At 43.2% G+C, this 13,365-nt stretch overlaps 1 protein-coding gene across 2 annotated transcripts in view; it reads left to right on the top strand.

Moving 5' to 3' along the window:
- The window catches only part of ARHGAP26 (Rho GTPase activating protein 26), a 577,725-nt gene that overhangs the window by 168,450 nt on the left and 395,910 nt on the right, over positions 1–13,365 (top strand). The window lies entirely within an intron of this gene.

Raw genomic sequence — 13,365 nt, 5'->3', positions numbered from 1 at the left:
AAGCTCTAACCCCCTCTTGTGGACTCTGCAGATGAGCGCAGGAAAAGTTCATGTGTTTGTACTTATTGTTGATGTCAAGAAAGTCAAGCATGACATAAGAATTATGGCTTGCTACCACAGTGCTTGCATTTTATTTCTTCGCCCATGTGTCATTTTAGCTGCAGCAATAGAAGCTTCTGCTGTCTCCTACATGTCATTTCACCCAAACCACAGTCAAATCCTGATCTTGCTGCCCTCATGCCATATAATAAATTAAAATTTGTTTTTCCTCAGCCTAATATGTCTGATATAATTTTCTTTGTAATTCATCTTTTAGAATGGTATGGTTCCTCTTCATCATCATTCTGATAGATGCTGGAACAACTTTTCAATCAATTTAGTGCCTTTTAATGATCCAACTTTTTGCATTTTGTTAAATTGATAACTCATCTTGCTGTTAAGTCTGTATGGGATATGACAGAACAGAGAGACAAATATCAACCTCCATTTCCTAAAATCTGTCTCCTGGTCGTCATATGTGTTGCACTCTATTTTCGGCAGTCCCGTTAAGAATCAATAACGTGGCAGTTATCCATTCACTCGGATCTTCAGAGCTCCACTTCTCAGGATCAGTTAGGGTCCTAGTGTATGACAACCCAGATATGCTCTAATGGATGGGGGCTAACTTCCAGACTTGAAAATACCTCTTTTAATGATCATTTTAGGTTGATATTTTGTCTAGGTGGTGTACAGAAAACATTGCATCATGCTCCCACCTCTTTCCCTATAACCACAGGAGACCATTTGTGACAGTCACAGGGCCCTGGAATCTTTCCATGTCCCACACACACCTGTAGTGGATTGAACAAAATAAAGAAAATAATGTGGGGAGCGTACACCCAGCATTTGGTGACAAGAGGAGTCAGACGTGTCCTACTGGACAATCCTAATGAAGGTCTACTCTATACCTGCTAAAGTTTCTTATTCCATAAACGATTATTCCATATATCTGTGACCAAAATTTGCTGAATCTCATGAGAAGTGACCTTTTGATTGCGGTGCTAGAGCTTTGCTGAAACGGTGCATTTAACTAGGACCATATTGTGATCCCATCAATATCAACTTGTTTTTTTTGTTTTGCTTTTCCAGCACCACCCTTCATTATAATATAGATCAGGAGTCCCCATCCTCAGCCCCGGGAGCCACATGGGGCTCACGTGCCCATGATGTGGCTTCCAGTTGTCTGTCAGCACCAGGTCTAGCAAACAGGTATGAAGAGCAGGTCACCAAATGGTGACTTTTCTGAGTAGGCCCACATAGAAGATGCAAATATGGATGCGCACTTGGGGTTGAGAGCTACATCAAGTAAATTCTAAGCTTAGAAGGGTGCTTAAAGCTGGATGCGATAGCATGGTGTTAGTTCTTCATTAAAGAATGCCCAATGAGGGTAAGGTAGAAACCCCTCAGTGTCATTTCTGTGGGACAGCTTTGACTGTCATTACGCTGATAATGAGGGTCTGGGTGTGTCTAGTGTGGAGGAGGTTAGAGCTGAATGTCATTTGGGGGAGGCTGTAGATGTGGCTCACGACCAGCGCTGAATGTGGCTCTCGAGGTAAGAATGGTTGGGGATCACTGATATAGAATACATCCAGAATGCACACACATTTATTTACTAGGCATTGCTTATACAGCATCATCATATTCTGCAGCACTTTACAAAGATTACCATCACTGTCCCCACTGGGGCTCACAATCTAAATTCCCTATCTCTTCGTGTGGGTGCAATCATGGGGAGAGCATAGAAACTTTACAGATGTTGTCCTTGGTGACTTATAGTACTCTTGGCAGATAGATGTGTAGGCTGGTTGTGAGTTAATGCCACCTGTTCATCTTTGCTGGGAATGTTACAGCCTAACCCATACAATGCTGGAGAGCTAATCCCCTATAATGTTGTTGGCAAGGAACCTGCATTCTTCATTACTGGTGTATATTCCAGTGCGCACAACAACTCATTGTCTCTCTCCTGTGAACATATTACATGATCTGTTGGGATTTAAAGGGAACCTGTCAGCAGATTCATTCTGCACTAACCACAAATGCCTTCCTCATTACAATGAATTGTGTTTTGCTCTGGAAACATTGATGCGTTGTTGGAAACTCCTAGTGAGCCGTGCATAGGGACAAGCGTCCACCAGGGTGGGTCTATTCTGATTTCTTGGCCCAGTTCTGCTTGATTGACATGTCAATCTCTGTTTACTGCAGCTTTTCAGTAGCTTTTTGCAATGAGCGAGTATGTTGGTGTTTTCCACTGACAGCATCCCTTTATAGTGACTCTGTCACCAGGTTTTCACTACCCCATCTGACAGCAGCATGATATAGAAGCAGAGATGCTGATTCCAGCTAGGTATCTCTTATTGGACTGCTTGCTGTAGTTTTCATAAGATCTATCATTTTTCTGAATGCTGATCTCTGTATAATCCCACCCGCACTACTGATTGACAGCTCTCTGTGTACACTGTGCATAGGCAGAAAGCTGTGAATCGATGCTGGTATTGTACAGAGCTCATGAATATGGAGAACTACATGTCAGGAGGTTTACTAGTCCTCTGATAACAATCTCCTGCTAATAAAACTGATTTTTAACAGCACTACAGCAATCAGCTCAATGGCACATTGCTGGAGTCAGGGTCTCTGTTTAGATTATGCTGCTCTCAAGTTAAGTGGCAAAAACCTGGAGACAGATTCCCTTTTGAAGCGAACCTTGCTCCATTAGTTCAGCCTTTTTTATTTTTCTCAGAAACATTGTGGTGTGATGGACATGAGAGGCCATTCCCTGGCAGTTTTCCCACCATTCCCACAGACCTTTTCATATGTGTGTATTGGGTGATACCTTTCTAGTGGAGTGAGACGGGATAAACTGTCCTTGTTCTCGGCCAGCTTTTCAAATTATATTTTATCTGCAGAGACGCAGCGTTTCAGACTAAATCATAGATGGCTGCAATAGTGGTTGTGCCAGGCTCCCTTTAATTCCTATGCTAGGTGTGTTGGTATCCTACTGATTTCCCAGTAGTTGCTATGTTATCATGTAATTGTGCTAATATTCGGAGTCAAAGATCTGTTGACCTGAACTCCGTATATTCAGTCTCCACCCTCTGATAATTTTCCTCACATAGACAAATAATGTCTCTATCATCATGCAAATTGTAAAAGTGTGATAAGAGAAGCAGAACTTTACTGGATAAGAAAACCAGAACTTTACTGGATAAGAGAACCAGAACATTACTGGATAAGAAAACCAGAACTTTACTGGATAAGAAAACCAGAACGTTACTGGATAAGAGAACCAGAACGTTACTGGATAAGAGAACTATAACTTTACTGGATAAGAGAACCATAACTTTACTGGATAAGAGAACCAGAACGTTACTGGATAAGAGAACCAGAACGTTACTGGATAAGAGAACCAGCACGTTACTGGATAAGAGAACCAGAACGTTACTGGATAAGAGAACCAGAACGTTACTGGATAAGAGAACCAGAACGTTACTGGATAAGAGAACCAGAACGTTACTGGATAAGAGAACCAGAACGTTACTGGATAAGAGAACCAGAACGTTACTGGATAAGAGAACCAGAACGTTACTGGATAAGAGAACCAGAACGTTACTGGATAAGAGAACCAGAACGTTACTGGATAAGAGAACCAGAACTTTACTGGATAAGAGAACCAGAACTTTACTGGATAAGAGAACCAGAACATTACTGGATAAGAAAACCAGAACTTTACTGGATAAGAGAACCAGAACTTTACTGGATAAGAGAACCAGAACGTTACTGGATAAGAGAACCATAACTTTACTGGATAAGAGAACCAGAACTTTACTGGATAAGAGAACCAGAACTTTACTGGATAAGAGAACCATAACTTTACTGGATAAGAGAACCATAACTTTACTGGATAAGAGAACCATAACTTTACTGGATAAGAGAACCATAACTTTACTGGATAAGAGAACCATAACTTTACTGGATAAGAGAACCATAACTTTACTGGATAAGAGAACCAGAACATTACTGGATAAGAGAACCAGCACGTTACTGGATAAGAGAACCAGCACGTTACTGGATAAGAGAACCAGCACGTTACTGGATAAGAGAACCAGAACGTTACTGGATAAGAGAACCAGAACGTTACTGGATAAGAGAACCAGAACGTTACTGGATAAGAGAACCAGAACGTTACTGGATAAGAGAACCAGAACGTTACTGGATAAGAGAACCAGAACGTTACTGGATAAGAGAAACATAACTTTACTGGATAAGAGAACCATAACTTTACTGGATAAGAGAACCATAACGTTACTGGATAAGAGAACCAGAACGTTACTGGATAAGAGAACCAGAACGTTACTGGATAAGAAAACCAGAACTTTACTGGATAAGAAAACCAGAACTTTACTGGATAAGAGAACCAGAACTTTACTGGATAAGAGAACCAGAACTTTACTGGATAAGAGAACCAGAACTTTACTGGATAAGAGAACCAGAACTTTACTGGATAAGAAAACCAGAACTTTACTGGATAAGAGAACCAGAACTTTACTGGATAAGAGAACCAGTACGTTACTGGATAAGAGAACCATAACTTTACTGGATAAGAGAACCATAACTTTACTGGATAAGAGAACCATAACTTTACTGGATAAGAGAACCATAACTTTACTGGATAAGAGAACCATAAGTTTACTGGATAAGAGAACCATAAGTTTACTGGATAAGAGAACCAGAACGTTACTGGATAAGAGAACCAGAACGTTACTGGATTAGGGAACCAGAACTTTACTGAATAAGGGAACCATAACTTTACTGGATAAGAGAACCAGAACGTTACTGGATAAGAGAACAAGAACGTTACTGGATAAGAGAACCATAACTTTACTGGATAAGAGAACCATAACTTTACTGGAACCAGAACTTTACTGGATTAGGGAACCAGAACTTTACTGGATAAGAGAACCGGGACGTTACTGGATAAGAGAACCGGGACGTTACTGGATAAGAGAACCGGGACGTTACTGGATAAGAGAACCGGGACGTTATTGGATAAGAGAACCGGGACGTTATTGGATAAGAGAACCGGGACGTTATTGGATAAGAGAACCGGGACGTTACTGGATAAGAGAACCGGGACGTTACTGGATAAGAGAACCGGGACGTTACTGGATAAGAGAACCGGGACGTTACTGGGTAAGAGAACCGGGACGTTACTGGGTAAGAGAACCGGGACGTTACTGGGTAAGAGAACCGGGACGTTACTGGGTAAGAGAACCGGGACGTTACTGGGTAAGAGAACCGGGACGTTACTGGGTAAGAGAACCGGGACGTCACTGGGTAAGAGAACCGGGACGTCACTGGGTAAGAGAACCGGGACGTCACTGGGTAAGAGAACCGGGACGTCACTGGGTAAGAGAACCGGGACGTCACTGGGTAAGAGAACCGGGACGTCACTGGGTAAGAGAACCGGGACGTCACTGGGTAAGAACAGTAAATCTGGTGAGGCCAGTTCTTTCAGAAGGAATCTCTGGGCCTCTGAAGCTGCATGCTGGTGTAGATGTAGCGTGGTCTGCTAACTCTATATTGTTGGAATTGCTCTGGACATACTGAATGTTTACAGTTTTTAAGCTTGTGCTGACATCTAGTGGAGAAAAGCAAGAATTTACTTTAGAGCAGTTTCTAGAATTGAAATTTGCAGACCGTGAGCTTTGAACACTTAGAATTAGTTAGGAGCAGAGAGAGATTATAAATTATATTATCTTTTGCTTGTAAAACATTCCCACAACACGCTTTTAAGTGCATTTATAATAATCTGCAATTGTTATCAAGATCCTAGTCAAAGTAACCAGACCTTTCATTTTCTAAACCACACTGAGACAACGACTTCTATTTCTTTTGAGTCTACATTTGAGTATTTAGCAAGATGATGAATAATAGATAAGTGCAGAAACATTAGAATACAAATTGTTCTCTATTTGTGTACAGCACACCTGATTTTATCATGATATGAAACACTTTAAGGACATTTTCACCTAAAGACAAATTGCTTTATAGCTAGTTTTAGGACAATTGGAGGAAGCCAAGTTGGTCATATTATGACTCTGCAATGTGCTGGAGGCTACACAATAGCACCAGAGGTCCCTAAGGGAAAATGGCCAAATTGTTTAAATATTTTGTGTGTCCTCCTTTATTTTCAAGCACTACCTTAACTCTCTTGGACATGGGGTTCACTAGAGCTTCACAGGAGCCACTGGAATCCTTTTTTACTAATCCATGACGACATACCGGAGTGGATGTTAGAGACCTTGTGCTCATCCACCTTCCGTTTAAGCATGCCCCTGAATGGGGTTTAGGTCTGGAAAAATGCTTGGCCAGTTAAACATCTTTACCTTCAGTTTCTTTAGCAGGGTAGTGGTCATCTTGGAGGTGTGTTTGGTTCATTGTCATGTTGGAATACTAACCTACGGTCTGGTTTCCAAACTGAGGCGATAATTCCCTGCTTTAGTATGTCAGAGTACATGTTGGCATTCATGGTTCACTCAATGAAATGTAGCCTTACCCAGCTGGCAGCACTCATGCAGCCTGAAACTATGACACTCCTACCACCGTGCTTGACTGTAGACAAGACACCCTTGTCTTTGTACTGCTCACCTGGTTGCCGCCACACATGTTTGACACTATCTGAACCAAATAAGTTTATCTTTTTCTCATTATACCACTGGACATGATTTCAGTAATCCATGTCCTTAGTCTGCTTTTCTTAAGCAAACTGTTTGCAAATTTTCTTGTGCAAATTTTCTTGTGCATTATCTTAAGAGGCTTCCTTCTGGGATGACAGCCATGCAGACCTATTTAATGCAATGTTCGGCATATGAACCCACAATTGACACGCTGACCGACCCAACCCCTTTAACTTCTGTAGCAATGCTGGCAGCACTCATATGTCTATTATGAAAACACAACCTCTGGATATGATGCTGAGCCCGTGTACTCAACTTCCTTGGTCGACCATGGCGAGGCCTGTTCCGAGTGAAAACTTTATTGTTAAACTGCTGTATGGTCTTGACCGCAGTGCTGCAGGTCCATTTTCGGGTGTTGGCAATCTTCTTATAGCCTTGGCCATCTTTGTGTAGAGCAACAATTTATTTTTTTTCCCCAGATTCTCAGCTTTTTCATTGCCATGAAGGGCCATATTGAACTTAACTTCCAGTGACCAGTATGATAGAGTTTGTAAGAAATAACAAATTTAACACACCTGCTCCATATTCACACCTGGGACCTTGTAAGATTGAGTCACATGACAAACTGGGAGGAAAAAAGGCTGATTAAGCACAATTTGGCCATTTTCCCGTATCCGTACAAAGGCAATACAAATTCACACACACACACACACACACACACACACACACACACACACACATCTATATATATATATCTATATATATATCTATATATATATATATATATATATATATATATATATATATATATATCTATCTCTATCTATCTATATGTCTATCTATATATCTCTCTATATATATATATATAGAGAGAGAGACATAAAAGGTATCGCTAAACTTATTTTTATTTTATGTGTATATATATATGTGTGTGTATATATATATGTATATATATATATAATATATATAATCTATATGTGTGTATATATATATATAATATATATAATATATAAATGTGTATATGAATGTATGACTATATTGACTTTGTACACCTTCTTCCTTTGATGAAGCTCTTTCAGAGCGACACGCGTAGGGCTGGGTGTTTTCCCACCATCGCATATAGGTTATGATGTATCCAGAATAGCTGAACATTTATTGCAGTATCTCTATGGACTTTCTCCTCCCAGGTATATTCTTAGGTGGGGTTACTATATCTATTTGAAACTTTATATGGCTATGTTTTACCGTTTATTGGACTGTCCAGGATCTTTGTAAATTTGATTGCTATACCTTACATAATACTTGTTGAAGTTACCTTATATTATATATTGGTTCTGGACAACACGACCTATGTAGTGCACATAGGTACAGCTATGTGAGATAATGGGTTATTTGTATCAATAACCTTTGAATGTTATTGGGATATTATACAAATACTGCACCTGTGTGTTTTGAGTATTGTTGTTATTATGCCATGTATTCATTACTTATAATAGATGTGATGGTGTTTTTCTGGTTTTAATGTTTTTTATGGTGGAAAATCAATAAATTTTGTATTTTTATGTACATTTTGTGTGAGGAGTGCTTTCTTGGTCCATATCTTTTCTTCCTTATAGCTTTTCTTTATAAAGAAGAAATTTAAATGAGTCTTTGTAGGACTCATTCGGTTTTCAGTAAGCAGTAGAATGAGATGCTTTACCAAAAAGCTCTACCTTGGTCTCCTTTGTCCATAAGATACACAGAATGATAGTAGCTTAGTCATGTACATTTTGGCAAACTGCAGTCTAGCTTTTTTATGTCTGTCTCAGCATCGGGGGCCCCCCTGGGTCTCTGCCCAAACCGTTTTATGGAATTCAAATGTCGACGATAGTTCGCACTGACACTGATTCACCCTGAGCCTACAGGACAGCTTGTATTGCTTTGGAACTTGATTGGGGCTGCTTATCTACCAACCTTTCATCAATTTTTCTCTGCTATCTTTGTCCATGGACATTAGCTACAGTGCCATGGGTTTTAAACCTTGATTTATGTTGCGCAACGTGGATAAAGGAACATCAATATCTCTGGAGATGGTTTTGTAACCTTAAAATTGTTGATATTTTTTAATAATTTTGGTTCTCGTCTTCAGCGTTCTCTTCTTTCTGTTCATCATGCTTCGTGTTGCAGATAGACACACAATGCAACTTCTCCCATTTTTATTTGGTTTCAGGTGTGATTTTTTTTTTTTTATGCCAACACACAGTAGTAAGTATTTGTGATGTGTAAAGGACATTATATATGCTTGCCTACATGTTTTTAAAAATATAAATCTAAAAATTGTGATGTGCATTTGTCTTGAGCCCCCGGTTCAGTACTTTGTACTTTTACTGCAATCACTGCTGCAAGTCTTTTGGAGTATATGTCTCCCAGCTTTGCAAATCATAAACAAATTACAAACAGTCTCCTATACTTTTTAATGTTAAACCTTTACAGCACATGGGAGTTTAAGTTTGGTTCTGGGATCCAGACGTGACGTGAACCCCAATGGAAGTCACTGATTTGGCAGTTCGGGTCTCCGCCCACATGCAGCCAGCCATAAACAGAACACTTCCGGAGGAAGGTGTGTGGGGTTTTTCCATTTTTTTTTTTGTGGGGGTGCACACTACATTTGATTACGCTGTTAAGGCTGCTTTACACGCTACGATATATCTAACGATATTTCGTCGGTGTCACGTCGTTAGTGACGCACATCCGGCCTCGTTTTACATCTCATAGCGTGTAACACAAATGAGCGACTGTGAACGAGTAAAAATACTCACCTTATCGTTGCTCTTTGACACGTCGCTCATTTTCAAAAAATCGAACGTCTTTCTGTGCGCCGGTTGTTCATCGTTCCCGAGGCAGCACACGTCGCTCCATGTGACACCCCGGGAACGATGAACTGCAGCTTACCTGCGGCTGCCGGCAATGCGGAAGGAAGGAGGTGGGCAGGATGTTTAGGTCCCGCTCATCTCCGCCCCTCCGCTTCTATTGGACGCCTGCCGTGTGACGTCGCTGTGAAGCCACACGAACTGCCCCCTTAGAAAGGAGGCGGTTTGCCGGCCAGAGTGACGTCGCAGGGCAGGTGAGTGTGACGGGGTTAAGCAAGGTTGTGCGGCACGGGCAGCGATTTGGCCGTGTCGCACAACCGACGGAAGCGGGTACGATCGCTTGCGATCTCGCCAGCGAGATCGCAGCGTGTAAAGCCCACTTTACTCCCAGTGCGAGCCTTTCAAATGCCGCAAGCAGCTCGCACTGGGCTGAGCACCGGGCATAGCGATGCTCGCACAAATGGTTTGCATATGTAAACCACCAGAACTCCGAACCAGAACTCATCTAATCATTCCATTGTAGCTCTGGCAGTATGTTTAGGCCATGTGCTTACGGGAGAAAGTAACTGCGGATTTTGCTGCTGAAAGCCGCAGATTTTATAGATTTTCCAGATAAATCCGCGGGTTTGCGCAAGTACAGAGACTCCCCATGTTATCCTATGGGATTTGGGGAGTGCTGTATCAATGCTGCGGTATTTGTGGCTGCGGAAAATGCTGCAGATTTCCCGCCACCGCACATACCTAAATGTCAATTATTCATGCGGAATTGAGATGCTTTCACGCTACATTTTTTAACATGCCTCATGAACATTTTTTTGCTGCAAAAGCGAATCCTGTTTTTGCAAAGAGAAACTCATGCAAGCGCATGTGTTATTTTACAGGATCCTGTCACTTGAAGTTTATGGGCGGGCATTGGAGTCATGTGATCGAGAGTGAGGGGAACTAACATGATAGACTGGAAATTCAGATGCAGCTGGGGGCAAAGGAGAGGAGAGAGGGAAAAGAGGGGAAGAGAGGAGAGAGGGAAGAGAGGAGAGAGGGGGGAGGAGAGAGAGAGGAGAAGAGTGAGAAGAGAGCAGAGAGAGATCACGCCAGGCTTGTTTCTGGCCAAACAGGATCCTGTTTATCAGCATACCACCGTTCACATGCGTGTGCGTGCTTTTTAGGGCTCCGCCACACATCCGTGAAAACCACGTCCGTGTAAAACGGGCCGTTTTTCGGGTCAGTTTTCCGTTTTTTAGGTCCGTTTTTATGGTATGTGTGGCCTGCGTGTGTATCCCGTATGCTAGCCGTATGTGCGTGTGGAATGTCCGTGTGTGCGTGAGTGAAATAACTGACATGTGTATGTGTTGTCCGTGTGAAATGTACGTGTGTGATGCAAAATGTCGTTACTACATGTCGGAAGACAGAGTAGCGGGATGAGAATGAACTCGGGTGAACTTCACCCGACTTCATTCTCATGCCGCGGCTCTGTCTGTGTGCCGTGTACTGATTAGCGGTCACCTGTGAAGAATTCACCGGTGACCGCTAATCCCCCGAGTGACTGAAGTGTCCCCCCCTCTCTCATACTCTGTTCCCCGATCACCGGCGCTGCACGGCGTTCACACTGCTTCGGCGGCTTTTTCTAATTTGAAAAAGCCGGCCGCTCATTAATCAATCTCATATTCCCTGCTTTACCCGCCCACCGGCGCCTGTGATTGGTTGCAGTCACACACACCCACCACGCTGAGTGACAGCTGTCTCACTGCACCCAATCACAGCAGCCGGTGGGCGTGTCTATACTGTGCAGTGAAAAAAATAAATAAATAATTAAAAAAAACGGCGTGCGGTCCCCCCCATTTTAATACCAGCCAGATAAAGCCATACGGCTGAAGGCTGGTATTCTCAGGATGGGGAGCTCCACGTTATGGGGAGCCCCCCACCCTAACAATATCAGTCAGCAGCCGCCCAGAATTGCCGCATACATTATATGCGACAGTTCTGGGGCTGTACCCGGCTCTTCCCGATTTACCTTGGTGCGTTGGCAAATCGGGGTAATAAGGAGTTATTGGCAGCCCATAGCTGCCAATAAGTCCTAGATTAATCATGTCAGGCGTCTATGAGACACCCTCCATGATTAATCTGTAAGTGACTGTAAAAAAAACACACACCCCCGAAAAAAATCCTTTATTAGAAATAAAAAACACAAACAAATTCCCTCATTACCAATTTATTAACCCCGACAAACCCTCCATGTCCGGCGTAATCCACGGACCTCCAGCGTCGCTTCCAGCTCTGCTGCATGGAGGTGACAGGAGCAGCAGAAGACACCGCCGCTCCGGTCACCTCCACGCAGCTAATGAGGTGAGTAGCGCGATCAGCTGCTGTCACTGAGGTTACCCGCGGCCACCGCTGGATCCAGCGGTGGCCGCGAGTTACCTGACTGACAGCAGCTGATCGCGCTACTCATCTCATTAGCTGCGTGGAGGTGACCGGAGCGGCGGTGTCTTCTGCTGCTCCTGTCACCTCCATGCAGCAGAGCTGGAAGCGACGCTGGAGGTCCGTGGATTACGCCGGACATGGAGGGTTTGTCGGGGTTAATAAATTGGTAATGAGGGAATTTGTTTGTGTTTTTTATTTCTAATAAAGGATTTTTTTCGGGGGTGTGTGTTTTTTTACAGTCACTTACAGATTAATCATGGAGGGTGTCTCATAGATGCCTGACATGATTAATCTAGGACTTATTGGCAGCTATGGGCTGCCAATAACTCCGTATTACCCCGATTTGCCAACGCACCAGGGTAAATCGGGAAGAGCCGGGTACAGCCCCAGAACTGTCACATATAATGTATGCGGCAATTCTGGGCGGCTGCTGACTGATATTGTTAGGGTGGGGGGCTCCCCATAACGTGGAGCTCCCCATCCTGAGAATACCAGCCTTCAGCCGTATGGCTTTATCTGGCTGGTATTAAAATGGGGGGGACCGCATGCCGTTTTTTTTAATTTATTTATTTTTTTCACTGCACAGTATAGACACGCCCACCGGCTGCTGTGATTGGGTGCAGTGAGACAGCTGTCACTCAGCGTGGTGGGTGTGTGTGACTGCAACCAATCACAGGCGCCGGTGGGCGGGTAAAGCAGGGAATATGAGATTGATTAATGGGCGGCCGGCTTTTTCAAAATAGTAAAAGCCGCCGGAGTTTTTATAACAGCAGTGCAGCGCCGCGCCGGAGATCGGGGAGCGGTAAGTATGAGAGAGGGGGGGGAACTGACCGACAGACAGCTAGAGGGACAGATAAGACAGAGAGACCGACCGACAGACATAGAGACCGACCGACGGACTGAGGGAGAGAACGAAACATAAAAAGAAAAAAGACTGACATCACATGAAAAAAGCACAAAACGTACAGGGAGCAAACAGAGATGCGTCCGTGTCACTCGGACGTGCGCACAGACCCATTGACTTTCATTGGGTCCGTGCTGCGTGTTGCGTGAATAAAACGGACATGCTGGCGTGAGACACGGCCCACAAAACGCATCACGGAGACGGACTAACGGACATAACCAAAAACGCAATTGTAACCGCTGAGATATAGTAACATTGGTGCACGTTTGGCCGTGTCTCCAGTATACACGGAAACGGACCAAACACGCACGTGTTTCACGGATGTGTGGCGGAGCCCTTAGGCTGCTTTCACACTACGTTTTTTTTTTTAACATCCGTCATGAACGTTTTTTTAACTCAAAAACGGATCCAGTGCAAATACGTTTTCATTTCAATGCATTTGCAATGGACTCGTGTCAACATGCGTTCACCTGCGTTA

This window comes from Anomaloglossus baeobatrachus, chromosome 4 (assembly GCF_048569485.1).
Source record: "Anomaloglossus baeobatrachus isolate aAnoBae1 chromosome 4, aAnoBae1.hap1, whole genome shotgun sequence".
In the NCBI taxonomy this organism is placed as follows: Eukaryota; Metazoa; Chordata; class Amphibia; order Anura; family Aromobatidae; genus Anomaloglossus; species Anomaloglossus baeobatrachus.
Note: the sequence above shows the minus strand (reverse complement) of the source record. Positions and strands in the feature narration are given on the sequence as shown.